At 40.2% G+C, this 17,109-nt stretch overlaps 1 long non-coding RNA gene across 1 annotated transcript in view; it reads left to right on the top strand.

The window, feature by feature from the left end:
- Nucleotides 1-17,109, top strand: part of LOC125963944 (uncharacterized) — a 117,343-nt gene that overhangs the window by 81,756 nt on the left and 18,478 nt on the right. Inside the window, exon 2 of the long non-coding RNA XR_007476409.1 lies at nucleotides 16,053-16,181. This is a non-coding gene — a long non-coding RNA (uncharacterized LOC125963944). The remainder of the gene's footprint in view (nucleotides 1-16,052; nucleotides 16,182-17,109) is intronic.

The following is a 17,109-nucleotide window of genomic DNA, read 5'->3' as shown; positions in this document are numbered from 1 at the left end:
TTATCTTCTCAAAGAAGCAGCTTTTAGTTTTATTGATCTTTGCTATTGTTTTCTTTGTTTCTATTTCATTTATTTCTGCTCTGATCTTTATGATTTCTTTCCTTCTACTAACTTTGGGTTTTGTTTGTTCTTCTTTCTCTAGTTCCTTTAGGTGTAAGGTTAGATTGTTTATTGCGATTTTTCTTGTTTCTTGAGGTAGGATTGTATTGCTATAAACGTCCCTGTTAGAACTGCTTTTGCTGCATCCCATAGGTTTTGGATCGTCATGTTCTCGTTGTCATTTGTCTCTAGGTATTTTTTGATTTCCTCTTTGATTTCTTCAGTGATCTCTTGGTTATTTAGTAACGTATTGTTTAGCCTCCATGTGTTTGTGTTTTTTACGTTTTTTCCCCTGTAATTGATTTCTAATCTCATAACGTTCTGGTCAGAAAAGATGCTTGATATGATTTCAATTTTCTTAAAGTTACTGAGTCTTGATTTGTGACCTAAGATGTGATCTATTCTGGAGAATGTTCTGTGTCCACTTGAGAAGTGTAATCTGCTGGTTTGGGATGGAATGTCCTATAAATATCAGTGAAATCTATCTGGTCTATTGTGTCATTAAAAGCTTGTGTTTCCTTATTTTTCTGTTTGGATGATCTGTACATTGGTATAAGTGAGGTGTTAAAAGTCCCCCACTATTATTGTGTTACTGTTGATTTCCTCTTTTATAGCTGTTAGCAGTTACCTTATGTATTGAGGTGTTCCTATGTTGGGAGCATATATATTTATAATTGCTATATCTTCTTCTTGGATTGATCCCTTGATCATTATGTAGTGTTCTTCCTTGTCTCTTGTAACATTCTTTATTTTAAAGTCTATTTTATCTGATATGAGTATTGCTACTCCAGCTTTCTTTTGATTTCCATTTGCATGGAATATCTTTTTCCATCCCCTCACTTTCAGTCTATATGTCTCCCTAGTTCTGAAGTTGGTCTCTTGTGGACAGCATATATATGGGTCTTGTTTTTGTACCTGTTCAACCTGTCTGTGTTTTTTGGTTGGCACATGTAATCCATTCACGTTTAAGGTAATTATCGATATCTATGCTCCTGTTACCATTTTCTCACTTGTTTTGGGTTTGTTTTGGTAGGTCCTTTTCTTCTCTTGTGTTTCCGACTTAGAGAAGTTCCTTTAGCATTTGTTGTAGAACTGGTTTTGTGGTGCTGAATTCTCTTAGCTTTTGCTTGTCTGTAAAGGTTTCATTTCTCCATCAAATCTGAATCAGATCCTTACTGGGTAGAGTAATCTTGGTTGTAGGTTCTTCCCTTTCATCACTTTAAATATATCATGCCAATCCCTTCTGGCTTGTAGAGTTTCTGCTGAGAAATCAGCTGTTAACCGTATGGGTGTTCCCTTGTATGTTATTTGTCGTTTTTCTCTTGTTGCTTTCAATAATTTTTCTTTGTCTTTAATTTTTGTCCATTTGATTACTATGTATCTCGCTGTGTTTCTCGTTGGGTTTATCCTGCTTGGGACTCTCTGTGCTTCCTGGACGTGGGTGGCTATTTCCTTTCCCATGTTAGGGAAGTTTTTGACTATAATCTCTTCAAATCTTTACTTGGGTCCTTTCTCTCTCTCTTCTCCTTCTGGGACCCCTATAATTAAAACGTTGCTGTGTTTAATGTTGTCCCAGAAGTCTCTTAGGCTGTCTTCATTTCTTTTCATTCTTTTTTCTTTATTCTGTTCTGTGGCAGTGAATTCCACCATTCTGTCTTCCAGGTCACTTATGCATTCTTCTGCCTCAGTTATTCTGCTATTGATTCCTTCTAGTGTATTTTTCATTTCAGTTATAATATTGTTCATCTCTGTTTGTTTGTTCTTTAATTCTTCTAGGTCTTTGTTAAACATTTCTTGCATCTTCTTGATCTTTGCCTCCATTGTTTTTCCGAGGTCCTGGATCATCTTCACTATCATTATTCTGAATTCTTTTTCTGGAAGGTTGCCTATCTCCACTTCATTTAGCTGTTTTTCTGGGGTTTTATCTTGTTCCTTCATCTGGTACATAGCCCTCTCTCTGCCTTTTCATCTCGTCTATCTTTCTGTGAATGTGGTTTTTTTGCACAGGCTGAAGGATTGTAGTTCTTCTTGCTTCTGCTGTCTGCCCTCTGGTGGATGAGGCTATCTAAGAGGCCTGTGCAAGTTTCCTGATGGGAGGGACTGGTGGTGGGTAGAGCTGGCTTTTGCTCTGGTGGACAGAGCTCAGTAAAACTTTAATCTGCTTGTCTGCTGATGGGTGGGGCTGGGTTCCCTTCCTGTTGGTTGTTTGGCGTGAGGCGACCCAACACTGGAACCTACTCCGGCTCTTTGGTGGGGCTAATGGCAGACTCTGGGAGAGCTCTCGCCAAGGAGTACTTCCCAGAACTTCTGCCGCCAGCGTCCCTGTCCTCATGGTGAGACACAGCCACCCCCCGCCTCTGCAGGAGACCCTCCAACACTAGCAGGTAGGTCTGGTTCAGTCTCCCATGGGGTCACTGCTCCTTCCCCTGGTTCCCGATGCACACACTACTTTGTGTCTGCCCTCCAAGAGTGGAGTCTCTCTTTCCCCCAGTCCTGTCGAAGGCCTGAAATTAAATCCCGCTAGCCTTCAAAGTCTGATTCTTTAGGAATTCCTCCTCCCGTTGCCAGACCCCCATGTTGGGAAACCTGATGTGGGGCTCAGTACCTTCACTCCGGTGGGTGGACTTCTGTGGTATAAGTGTTCTCCAGTTTGTGAGTCACCCACCCAGCAGTTATGGGATTTGATTTTATTGTGATTGCACCCCTCCTACCATCTCATTGTGGCTTCTCCTTTGTCTTTGGATGTAGGGTATCTTTTTTGGTGAGTTCCAGGGTCTTCCTTTCGAAAATTGTTAAGCAGTTATTTGTGATTCTGATGCTCTCACAAGAGGAAGTGAGAGCACGTCCTTCTGCTCCTCCATCTCGAACCAATCTCTTATAATTGAACATTTTTTAAAACCTTCCTTTACCAGTACTTAATTCTGAATGCCATTGGTATTGTATTCTTGATACTGTCCCCTAAAACTTTGTTACTCAAAGTGTGGGCTGGAGGGGTGGGATAGGTAGGGTGGGAGGGAGGCTCAAGAGGGAGGAGATATGGGGATATATGTATGCATATGGCTGATTCACTTTGTTGTACACCAGAAACTAACACAGCATTGTGAAGCAATTACACTCCAATAAAGATGTATTTAAAAAAGAAAAGTGTGGGCTACAGACCAGCAGTGTAAACATCAGTTGATGGGTGGTTAGAAATTAGGAATCTCAGACCCCACCCTAGACCTACTGAATCAGAATCTGCTTGTTAGCAAGGTTGCAGGTGATTATTGTGTTCATTAAATTTGGGAAGCTCTGTTCTAGCCCATCTATTGATTCTGGATCAATGTTCTCATCTGGGATGGAGAATGTCTCCCACCTCTGACAGGGAATATACTCCATTCTCCACTCTTAAGATCACCATATACACTGGTGCTGTAGCCCAACCAAGCCAGGCAGTGCTTCCAGGAGTCAAATGTACTGGGAGGAGATTTGGAGTCAAATGTTCACTGCTAGAATTTGGAGTCGGATTGAGCAGCTTCTGAATTTTACTCTACCACTTAATAAATGTGTGTGTGTGTGTGTGTGTGCGCGTGTGCGCGTGCACATAAATGCCTACATGACAAACTACTTACCTTGAAGGTTTGTTGTGAAGATGAAGTGAGGTGACCCTCTGAAGCATGGGTCACAGGCTGGCTTGCTTTCTCCTTTCCATGAGTCACGTGATTCATGTCCAACAGGTAACCCATTTGTTGAAGGAAAAACTCCCTTTGACCTAACAGGAAAAGTTGCTTCAAACAGATTGGGAAGATTGGGTTCGCTTGAAAGCTGCAGCAAATGCCTCACAGTGACATCAGTGCCACTACTCATTTCTCTGGTCATGTGTTTCTGCATATAGATTGTATTTGATTAGATAACTGTAAATGGAAGCACAGTGTAATTAAGAAGTAAAGAAAAGATTACTGGTGTATAAATTTGAATTAAACACCATCAGCATACACTGTATACATACAAGTATTTGTATTGTGGCTGAAGTCCAAAAGAGGATAATGTTGAGGTTGCTGATTAATTTTGACAGTAATTAAAATGCACCAATAATAGAGGAAGTGAAATAGCTTTTTCTGATCAATAGCTGAAAAATGTTAACCTTGGGCTCACCCCGAGGCCGCTCAGAGGATGTTATAAAGCTGGCCTTTCTTTTCTCTAAAGCAGTGTAGTGGTTCAGAGCATGGCTCTGAAGTCAAGCTGCCTGGGGTCAAATGCCACCTCCTGCCACTTAGCACTGTGACTCTGGACAAGTTACCCACATTTCTTATAGGCTTCAGTTTCCTTAACTGCAAAATGTGGAAGATAATAATAATTTTATCTGAGGGATGCATTCCAGAAGAACTTGTATGCTTCAAAACTCACGTATTTCAAAATCAATTTTCTCATAGGACTGACAAAAGAAGGGAGTGGTATTTCTGTCTGTGATATTGTGATTTATAATAAGAAATATGCATGTGGTGTTCATCCCCATTTCTGACACCAAGTTCCAAAAACCTTTGGAATTTGGAGGAAAGCCAGACAGGGGTGTCTTTTGTTAAGTGAATGAGGTGACTTTTGGACACTACCTAAGGTTGGAGGCTGGTTGCTTGTGGAGCCAACCGTGTGATTAGAGGGTTGGAGCTTTCAGTTCCAGCCCCCCAACCTCTGTGGAGGGAAGAGCGTCTGGAGGTTGAATCAGTCGCCAATGGCCAATGATTTAATCAATCATGCCTATGTAATGAAGGCTCCATAAAAACCCAAAAGGAGGGGCTTCAGGGTTGCTGAACACATGGAGGTTCTGTGGGAGTGGTGTGTTGGAGAGGGCATGGAAGCTCACATCCTTCCCCATACCTTGCCCTACGTGTCTCTTCCATCTGACTGTTCCTGAGTTATATCCTTTTATAATAAACTGGTACTCTGGTAAGTAAAATGTTTCTTGGAGTTCTGTAAGCCGCTGTAGCAAATTAATTGAACCTGAGGAGGGGTCTTGGGAACCCCTGATTCACAGCCAGTGAGAAATACAGGTAACAACCTGAACTTGAGATTGCCATCTTGAGTTGGAGGGAGTTGTTGGAACCTCCAGTTTGTAGCCAGTAGGTCAGAAATGCAGGTAAGAGCCTGGGCTTGCGGCTGGAGTCTGAAGGCAGTGGGCAGTCTTGTAGGACTGAACTCTTAACCTGTGGAATCTGATTCTATCTCTGGGTAGAGAGTGTCAGAATTGGATTGTATTCTCAGACACTCTGCTGGTGGTGGTGGGGAAAACACCCCCAAAACACTCATTGGAATTGGGTGCTCAGAAAACTGGAAGACTGTCTTTGAGCTAAACTGGTACCACTGTCCTTTGAAGCTTTAAGAAAGAGTATAAGCATCATTTAAAAATCTTTCAGTTCATAAACTTTAAAATTATGCAATATTTGACCAACATGGGAGGAATGAAAATTAACATTATATTGCATTCTGTGCATAAAGTGGGATTTTATCTTTTTATCACAGTATTTCAAATTTGTCTAAAATTTGGCTGTCCTGTACTGAACTTGTTGGGTTGTAAGAAGTAAGTGACATGGTGCAAATGAAATACTTCTCATGGTGTCTTGCCCATAATGTTAGCAACTACTTACTGACTGTTAAGTGCCAGGCACTAAATGCTTCAGATCTATCATCTCCTTTATTTTTCACCACTACCTAATGGGATGGGTTTATTATTTATTACTGCGTAACAAATTACCCCCAAACTTAGATTTTATTCCCTCTTATAGTTTCTGAAGTTCAGGAAATCAGGAGGGCTTTGCTGGGTGGTCCTGACTGAGGGTCTCTCACAGGGTTGTGGGCAAGCTGTTGACTGGGGCTATAGTCATCGTCTTTAGGCTCAACTGGGGCTTGGGAATCTACTTCCAAGATGCTCAGGTGGTTTTTGGCAGCAGGTCTCAGTCTTCACTGGCTGTTGACAGGAGGCTGTAGTTTCTCACCAACTGGGCCTTTCTGTATGGCTGCTCACAAAATGGCAGTTGGCTTCTTCCAGATCAAAAGTTCTGAGAGAGAGGAGGTGAGAGGGAATGTCCAAAATGGAGGCCATGGTCTTTTATACCCAAGTCTCTGAAGTGAATCCCGCCACGTCTGCTGTATGTTAGTGGTCACACAGACCAACACTGGTACAATGTGTAAGGTGACTCTACAAGGGTGTGAATGCTAGGAGTCAGGTTGTCTTACTCTGTTTGGGCTGCTATAATTAAAAACACTGTAATCCTGGTGCTTAAAACAACAGACATTTATTTCTTATAGTTCTCGGGGCTGGGAATTCCAAGATCAAGATACCAGCAGATTCAGTGTCTGGTAAGGGCCCACTTCCTGGTTCAAAGACAGCTGTCTTATACAGATGGCCAACAAACACCAGAAAAGATGCTCAACATCACTAATCATTAGAGAAATGCAAATCAAAACTACAATGAAGTATCACCTCACACCAATCAGAATGTCCATCATCAAAAAATCTACAAACAATAAATGCTGGAGAGGGTGTGGAGAAAAGGGAACCCTCCTGCACTGTTGGTGGGAATGTAAATTGATACAACTATTATGGAGAACAGTATGGAGGTTCCTTAAACAACTAAAAATAGAACTACCATATGACCAGGCAATCCCACTACTGGGCACCCAGAGAAAACCATAACCCAAAAAGACACATGCACCCCAATGTTTATTGCAGCACTCTTTGCAATAGCCAGGTCATGGAAGCAACCTAAGCGTCCATCGACATAAGAATGGATGAAGAAGGTGTGGTAGATATATATGATGGAATATTACTCGGCCATAAAAAGGAATGAAATTGGGTCACTTGTAGAGATGTGGATGGACCTAGAATCTGTCATACAGAGTGCAGTAAGTCAGAAAGAGAAAAACAAATATCATTTATTAATGCATATATTTGGAATCTAGAAGAATTGTATAGATGATCTTATTTGCAAGGCAGAAATAGAGACACAGATGTAGAGAATATATGTATGGATATGAAGGGGAAAAGGTGGGGGTGGGATGAATCGGGAGATTGGGAATGACACATATACACTATTGATACTATGTATAAAATAGATAACTAATGAGAACATACTGTATAGCACAGGGAACTCTACTTAATGCACAGTGGTGACCTAAAAGGGAAGGAAATCCAAAAAAGAGGAGATATATGTATATGTATAGCTGATTCATGTTGCTCTACAGTAGAAACTAACACAACATTGTAAAGCAATGATACTCCAATAAAAGTTAATTAAAAAAAAAGACAGAAACCAAAGCTGAACCCCAGGAGCTATGCGAACAAAGAAGAGAAGGGGAAATTTCACCGTGCAGCCTCAGCAGCAGCGGATTAAATCCCCGCAATCAACTTGATGTACCCTGCATCTGTGGAATACCTGAATAGACAACAAATCATCCCAAATAGAGGCGGTGGACTTTGGGAGCAAATTTTGACTTGCGGTTTGCTGTCTGCAACTGATGTGTTTCTGACTTTTATGTATATCTTATTTTATTTTTTAGCACTGGTATCATTGGTGGATTTCTTTATTGGTTTTGTTGTTCTCTTCATTTTTTGTTATTATTCTTAAAATTTTTTAATTTAAAAATTATTATTTTAAATTTATTTATTATTATTTAAAATCTTTTTTTCTTTCTTTTTTTCTCCCTTTTTTTTCTGAGCCGTGTGGCTGAGAGGATCTAGCTTCTCCAGCCTGATGTCAGGCCAGAGGTGGGAGAGCTGAGTTCAGGACACTGGACCACCAGACACCTACTGGCCCCACATAATATCAATTGGTGAGAGCTCTCCCAGAGATCTCTGTCTCAATGCTAAGACCTAGCTCCACCCAACAGCCAGCAAGCTCCAGTGCTGGATGCCCCATGCCAAACAACTAGCAAGACAGGAACACAACCCCACCTATTAGCAGAGAGGGTGCCTAAAATCATAAAAAGGTCACAGACACCCCAAAACATACCACTGGCTGCGGCCCTGCTCACCAGAAAGACAAGATGCAGCCCTACCCACCAGAACACAGGCACCAGTCCCCTCCACCAGGAAGCCTACACAAGCGAATGAACCAACCTCACCACTGGGGGCAGACAAAAAAAAAAGAGAACTACGAATCTGCAGGCTGTTAAAAGGAGACCCCAAGCACAGTAAGTTAAACAACATGAGAAGACAGAGAAATATGCAGCAGTTGAAGCAGCAAGGTAAAAACCCACCAGACCAAACAAATGAAGAGGAAATAGACAGTCTACCTGAAAAAGAATTCAGAATAATGATAGTAAACATGATCCAAAATCATGGAAATAGAATGGAGAAAATACAAGAAACATTTAACAAGGACCTAGAAGAACTAAAGAGCAAACAAACAATGATGAACAACACAATAAATGAAATTAAAAATTCTCTAGAAGGAATCAACTGCAGAATAACTGAAGCAGAAGAACAGATAAGTGACCTGGAAGATAAAATAGTGGAAATAACTACTGCAGAGCAGACTAAAGAAAAAAGAATGAAAAGAATTGAGGACAGTCTCAGAGACCTCTGGGACAACATTAAATGCACCAACATTCGCATTATAGGGGTCCCAGAAGAAGAAGAGAAAATAAAAGTGTCTGAGAAAAAATTTGAAGAGATTATAGTTGAAAACTTCCCCAACATGGGAAAGAACGTAGTCAATCAAATCTAGGAAGCACAGAGAGTCCCATACAGGACAAATCCAAGAAGAAAAACACCAAGACACATATTAATCAAACTACCAAAATTAAATACAAAGAAAAATATTAAAAGCAGCAAGGGAAAAGCAACAAATAACATAGAAGGGAAACCTCATAAGGTTAACAGCTAATCTCTCAAAGAAACTGCAAGCCAGAAGCAAGTGGCAGGACATATTTAAAGTGATAAAAGGGGAAAACCTAAAACCAAGATGATTCCGCTCAGCAAGGATCTCATTCACATTTGATGGAGAAATTAAAACCTTTACAGACAAGCAAAAGCTAAGAGAATTCAGCACCACCAAACCAGCTTTACAACAAATGCTATAGGAACTTCTCTAGGCAGGAAATACAAGACAGGAAAAGATCTACAATAACAAACCCCAAACAATTAAGATAATGGTAATAGGAACATACATATCGATAATTACCCTAAATGTAAATGGATTAAATGCTCAACCAAAGACACAGACTGGCTGAATGGTTATAAAATCAGGACCCATATATGTGCTGTCTATAAGAGACCCACTTCAGACCTAGGGACACATACAGACTGAAAGTGAGGGGATGGAAAAAGATATTCCATGCAAATGGAAATCAAAAGAAAGCTGGAGTAGCAATTCTCATATCAGACAAAATTGACTTTAAAATAAAGACTATTACAAGAGACAAAGAAGGACACTACATAATGATCAAGGGATCAATCCAAGAAGAAGATATAACAATTGTAAATATTTATGGACCCAACATAGGAGCACCTCAATACATAAGGCAAATGCTAACAGCTATAAAAGGGGAAATCGACAGTAGCACAATAATAGGTGACTTTAACACCCCACTTTCACCAATGGACAGATCATCCAAAATAAAAATAAATAAGGAAACACAAGCTTTAAATGATACATTAAACAAGATGGACTTAATTGATATTTATAGGACATTCCATCCAAAAACAACAGCATACACTTTCTTCTCAAGTGCTCATGGAACATTCTCCAGGATAGATCGCATGCTGAGTCACAAATCAAGCCCTGGTAAATTTAAGAAATTGAAATTGTATAAGTATCATTTCCGACCAAAACGCTATGAGACTACATATCAAATACAGGCAAAAATCTGTAAAAAATACAAACACATGGAGGCCAAACAGTGCACTACTAAATAACCAAGAGATCACTGAAGAAATCAAAGAGGAAATAAAAAAATACCTAGAAACAATTGACAATGAAAACATGATGACCCAAAACCTATGGGATGCAGCAAAAGCAGTTCTAACAGGGAAGTTTATAGCAATACAGTCCTACCTCAGGAAACAAGAAAAATCTCAAATAAGCTACCTAACCTTATACCTAAAGCAATTAGAGAAAGAAGAACCAAACAAAGAAACATACAAACAAACAAAAAGAAAAAAAAAACCCCAAAGTTAGCAGAAGGAGAGAAATCAAAAAGATCAGATCAGAAATAAATGAAAAAGAAATGAAGGAAAGAATAGCAAAGATCAATAAAACTAAAAGCTACCTCTTTGAGAAGACAAATAAACCATTAGCCAGACTCATCAAGAAACAAAGGGAGTAGACCAAAATGGACATAATTAGGAAAGAAAAAGGAGAAATAACAACTGACACTGCAGGAATACAAAGAATCATGAGAGATTACTCCAAGCAATATGTGCCAATATAATGGACAAACTGGAATAGATGGACAAATTCTTAGAAAAGCACAACCTTCTGAGACTGAACCAGGAAGAAATAGAAAATATAAAGAGATCAATCACAAACACTGTAATTGAAACTGTGATGAAAATCTTGCAACAAACAAAAGCCCAGCACCAGATGGCTTCACAGGGAATCTATCAAACATTAAGAAGAGCTAATACCTATCCATCTCAAACTCTTCCAAAATATAGCAGAAGGAGGAACACTCCCAAACTCATTCTACAAGGCCACCATCACCCTGATACCAGAACCAGACAAAGAGGTCACAAAGAAAGGAAACTACAGGCTACTATCACTGATGAACATAGATGCAAAAATCTCAACAAAATACTAGGAAACAGAATCCAACAGCATATTAAAAGGATCATACACCATGATCAAGTGGGGTTTATCCCAGGAATTTAAGGATTCTTCAGTAGAAGCAAATCAATTAATGTGATACACCATATTAACAAACTGCAGGCTGAAAACCATATGATAATCTCAATAGATGCAGAAAAAGCTTTCAACAAAATTTAACACCAATTTATGATAATAACTATCTAGAAAGTAGGCATAGAGGGAACCTACCTCAACATAATAAAGGCCATATATGACAAACCCACAGCCAAAATCGTTCTCAGTGGTGAAAAACTGAAACCTTTTCCTCTAAGATCAGGAACAAGACAAGGTTGCCCTCTCTAACCACTGTTATTCCACAAAGTTTTGGGAGTTTTAGCCACAGTAATCAGAGAAGAAAAAGAAATAAAAGGAATCCAAATCAGAAAACAAGAAGTAAAACTGTCACTGTTTGCAGATGACATGATACTATACATAGAGAATCCTAAAGATGCTACCAGAAAACTACTAGAGCTAATCAATGAATTTGGTAAAGTAGAAGGATACAAAATTAATGCACAGAAATTTCTTCTATTCCTATACACTAATGATAAAAAATCTGAAAGAGAAATTAAGGAAACACTCCTATTTACCGTTGCAACAAGAAGAATGAAATAGCTAGGGATAAACCTACCTAAGGAGACAAAAGACCTGTATGCAGAACACTATAAGACACTGATGAAAGAAATGAAGAATAATACAAACAGATGGAGAGATACACCATGTTCTTGGATTGGAAGAATGAATATTGTGAAAATGACTCTACTACCCAAAGCAATCTACAGATTCAATGCAATCCGTATCAAACTACCAAATGGCATGTTTCACAGAACTAGAACAAAAGATTTCACAATGTGTATGGAAACACAAAAGACACTGAATAGCCAAAGCAATTTTGAGAAAGAAAAACGGAGCTGGAGGAATCAGTCTCCCTGACCCCAGACTATACTACACAGCTACAGTAATCAAAACAGTATGCTAATGGCACAAAAACATATTCAATGTTTCAATGGAACAGGGTAGAAAGCCCAGAGATCAACCCGTGCACATATGTTCACCTTATCTTTGATAATGGAGGCAAGAATATACAGTGGAGAAAAGACAGCCTCTTCAATTAGTGGTGCTGGAGAAACTGGACAGCTACATGTAAAAGAATGAAATTTGAACACTTCCTAACACCATACACAAAAATAAACTCAGAGTGGATTAAAGACCTAAATGTAAGCCCAGACACTCTCAAACTCTTAGAGGAAAACATAGGCAGAACCCTCTATGACATAAATCACAGCAAGATCCTTTTGACCCACCTCCTAGAGAAATAGAAATAAAAACAAAATAAACAAATGGAATCTAATGAAAGTTAAAATCTTCGGCACAGCAAAGGAAACCAGAAACAAAACAAAAAGACAACCCTCAGAATGGGAGAAAATATTTGCAAACGAAGCAACTGACAAAGGATTAATCTCCAAAATATACACGCAGCTCATGCAGCTCAATACCAAAATAACAAAGAACCCAATCGAGTAATGGGCAGAAGACCTAAATAGACATTTCTCCAAAGGAGAGATACATATTGCTAACAAACAAAAGAAAGGATACTCAACACACTAATCATTAGAGAAATGCAAATCAAAACTACAATGAGGTATCACTTCACACCAGTCAGAATGGCCATCATCATAAAAATCTACAAACAATAAATGCTGAAGAGGGTGTGGAGAAAAGGGAACCCTCTTGCACTGTTGGTGGGAATGTAAATTGATACAGCCACTATGGAGAACAGTATAGAGGTTTCTTACAAAACTAAAAATAGAACTACCATATGACCCAGCAACCCCACTACTGCGCTTAACCCTGAGAAACCCATAATTCAAAAAGAGACATGTACCACAGTGTTCATTGCAGCCCTTTTACAATAGCCAGGACATGGAAGCAACCTAAGTGTCCATCGACAGGTGAATGGATAAAGAAGATGTTGCACTTATATGCAATGGAATATTACTGGGACATAAAAAGAAATGAAATTGAGTTATTTGTAGTGAGATGGATGGACTTAGAGTCTGTCATACAGAGTGCAGTAAGAAAGAGAAAAACAAATACCATATGCTAACACATATATATGGAATCTACAAAAGAAAAAGTTTCTGATGAACCTAGGGGCAGGACAGCAATGAAGACACAGACGTAGAGGATGGACTTGAGGACAGGGGAGGGGGAAGGGTAATATGGGACAAAATGGGAGAGTAGCATTGACATATGTACACTGCCAAATGTAAAATAGATAGCTAGTGGGAAGCAGCTGCATAGCACAGGGAGGTCAGCTTGGTGCTTTGTGAGCACCTAGATGGGTGGGATAAGGAAGGTTGGGCGGAGACGCAAGAGAGAGGGGATATGGGGATATATGTATACATGTAGCTGATTCCCTTTGTTGTTTACCAGAAACTAGCACAACACTCTAAAGCAATTATACTCCAGTAAAGATGTTAAAAAAAAAAAGAAAAGCTGTCTTCTCGCTGTGTCCCTCACATGGCAGAAGGGCTAGGGAGCTCTCTGGGGTCTCTTTTATAAGGACATCAATCTCATTCATGAGGGCTCCACCCTCATGACCTCATCACCTGTTGAAGGCTTATATCCTAATACTGTCACATTGGGGATTAAGCCTCAACATACAAATTGTAGGGAGACACAAACATTCAGTCCATAGCACAGCTATTAGGGAGCCACCTTGCTGGATGGTTTCCATTAGTGGATACTGTTATTATTTCCCTTTCACAGTGAGAAAACTGAGGCATAGAAAGCTTTTGCAAGTAATCCAAGGTAGCACATTAATATGTTAAAAAAAAAAACCCAAGTTTCAAATTTAGGCAGTTCAGTGGTAGCTCCCGCATTTTAACCACGGTACTGTTCTGTCTACAGGGTAAATAGCATATCAACATGAGCCATAATTGCCATTTCACTTCCAGGAAGCAGTCTGCAAATCCATGACTCTAGGCTTGGACTGCACTTGCCGTTACTCCTTTTGTTTAAAGACAAGAGCTCTGTAGTGAGCTGCTTTCTTCCCTCAGCCTGGTGGTCTTCGTATATGCAGTATACAGAGAAGCAGAAAATGTGACTCTTCTCTGTGTAAAGCATACGGCCTTGCTGGGGTGATAATACCAGCAGAAGTGTTTGACCTCTGAACTTCTGTAGCACTTGTTGCCTTTACAGTTATTATTATTCTTCTTGTTAATGACACTTCATGTTTGCTCCTGTCCGTCATTTACTTTTCCCACCTGTGTTTTTTCCTCCAAACTAGGTTGGAACTTCTCTTGGGTTGATCTCTGCTCTATACTTCATTGAATCCCACCTAGTGTCAGGTAGTGTTAGTTTTCACTTAATGGAAATCCTCAGCCAGTGTTTACTAGTGAAGATTATGTAAGGTTATTGGAGAACCCCAGGCAATGTGAGATGAAATGGCAAAGCACATAGCAGAGACTATGACTTCCCTTTCATGTCAAAAAAGGTAGACTTTAGATTTTCCTCTTGAAATACATTATTTGATGTACCATCTCTGAGCTGTCTCTGAAGTATGCCCTTCTTTTATCTACAACATAACACACTCTTCCCTGAAAAAATCCCAGTCCCTGACCTACCCATACTTCTGATTCCCACAATAGCCTGGGTACTCTTGAGTGTCTGTTCCATTCACATAAAGGTCTTTGAAAGGAGTCTCTCCATATTTTTCCAAAGAAGAACCTTCTAGTTTTGAAATCTGAAATGTCATTGAGGATCCTTTATCCATTGCCTTCCCTCGAGGTACATGAGCGTCCACATCAAGGAACAAAGGATGTTGATTCTATTTGTACGTTTCACCACAGATTTAAAAATTTTACCATTTCTCTTTCTCCCTCATTTCAAAGTGAAATCACCCTCAGGGTCTTCCTTCTCTGATTTGCCTTTGCTTCAGCATAATGTTCCAGAAGATGGCCATTGCTTGCAGAGTCTTGGAAACCAATGCAAGTCTTATTTCTTTTCTTTCCAGTCTTTTATCTTCCCTTAGCTCAGCAAAATTGCACCATTTCAAAGGCCACTTTCACGTTTTTTCCGTCTAATGCTTTCAGAGGGTCACCACTTGCTATCAAATCACTCCCCAAAGTTGGTTTTTTGGTTTTGTTTTATTTTGTTTTGTTTGTATCTGCTGTCTTCCCTACGGAAGCAGAGACTCCTGCAACACAAAATGAACGAGGACCCCAGTGATAGTTCCTTGGTGTGGCTTCTCTTTTCCCTCATCGTCACATCTGAATGTCTTGTCCTGACATTTCAAGTGGAAGACTGATTTCCTTGAGTATTTCAGTCCCACTGTCTCAGTTCAGAGAATGTGACACATCAGAGCTGGGAGGGAGGTGATTGCAGCCCACAGCTCTGTGCTGCTCAGCCTGGTGAGGGTGAGATGATTAGCGCTACTCAAGGGACCTAGACCTTAGCCTTTCCAAAATGCTCATTTTCAAAAAGCTGGTGGTGTAATAGGGTGGGAACTCTATTGAGACTCCATAGTCCTGTGCTCTGTTCTGGTTCAGCAAGCTGTGACCCTCTCTAGCTTCATTTTGCCTCATCCATAAAATAGGCAGATCCATTGGTAGCATGAACAAAATCAAGGCATGGTGTTAGGAGCTGCAGTCTGCTTCCTGATGTCCTCTCCATCCTCATGCTCCTGGACTTCTCTGCTCATACTCTCTGTTCCATTCAGAATGTCAGTTCCTCAAGATGTCTGTGTCCTTCTTCCTGTCTCCAGGCCTTTGTACTCTTTCTTACTAACCCTTCAGATTTTCTAAGCTCAGATATTACTTGGCCCTGAACGCCGTTCCTTACTCCTAGGTCTGGATTAAGGATCCCTTCTGTGGGTACTCCACTGTACTCTATATTTGGGTGTTTCCTTTGCATCATTTACACTTTTTGTAAGCAGTTTTTTCTTGTCTGTCTCCCTTGTTACACTGAAGGTTCTTGGAGTGGAGATCCTAGCTCTAACAGCAATAATAATAATTATAACTAATATTGATATTTATAGATTACTTATCTTTTGCTGTGTTTTTGAGCATTTCATATCTATGGCCTCAACTAGAACTCAACCCTTTTTACTTTTATTTCATTTTACAGGTCAAAGATTGAGGCTCAGTGAAGTTATATTGCTTGTTATGGGTCACTCAGCTGGAAAGAGGTGGACCGAGAATTCACACCCAATGGCCTGGCACCAGAGTCTCTGCAACACAGTTTAGATATAATATGGTAAGATGCTGAATGAATGGATGTTTCAGTCAGCCTCAGGGATGAAATCGCAATGTATTCTGTGCCAGAAATATATGAGTTAGTTGGTATGTGAGACATGAACACACATAATCACAGTGTCATGAAAGGGTCTGCCTGTCCTTAGAGTTTGCAGCCCAGCCTAGTGTCTCCTGTTCTGGTGTCTTGTCAGGGGTGATCCCCCGCCACCAGCTACTGTCCTGGCTGTGTTTTCCATGACCGTATTCTGTTCTTCTCTGGGTGCTCAAAAGAGCGGGCTGTCTGAGCCCAGCCCATCAGGAAACAGGGATGATCAGGCAAGGGCAGAGGAGAAACTCACCTGTCCTGAGCATCTCCTGGGGAAGTCTCTATGTGTGTACTCTCTTTTACTCTTTCCAGTGGCCCTTAGGAGCAGTTGATGTTATGTCGATTTTAGAGACAAGGAACTTGAAGCTTATGAAAGAAAACTAACTTGTCTAAGATCTCACAGCTAGTGAAGGGAAGGTCTGACCTCAGATTTATGGTCCTCTAATTGCGAAGTAGATTTCTATGGGCGGGGGTGGGATGGGTAGAGATGTAATGTCAAGAAAAGACTACTACAACCTAATTCTCCCTTCCATCCCCACTCTTGCCGTCCACACTACCTGAAATTCTCACTGTTAATTACTGGTTTGGATTTGGGGATGTCTTTTTTTTTAAGTTACTGTTCCTTGCCTATGAAGCCAAAAATCCATCAGTTTGTCAACAGAATTGGATTATAATGGGTAGTGACTTGGAGCAGATATGTAGATGTGAGAAAGACCTGTTTGGGTCTTTAGGGAAACCCTTGCACGAATGAGGACAGGCATTCCATCCGACTGTCTTCCAAACCTGTTTCAGTGGTTTGGCTAATTCTCTGAGATGAGAAATCATACCCACTACTCTCTCCCAG

This window comes from Orcinus orca, chromosome 3, assembly GCF_937001465.1.
Source record: "Orcinus orca chromosome 3, mOrcOrc1.1, whole genome shotgun sequence".
Classification (NCBI taxonomy): Eukaryota; Metazoa; Chordata; class Mammalia; order Artiodactyla; family Delphinidae; genus Orcinus; species Orcinus orca.
This window is presented reverse-complemented; position numbering and strand designations above follow the sequence as displayed.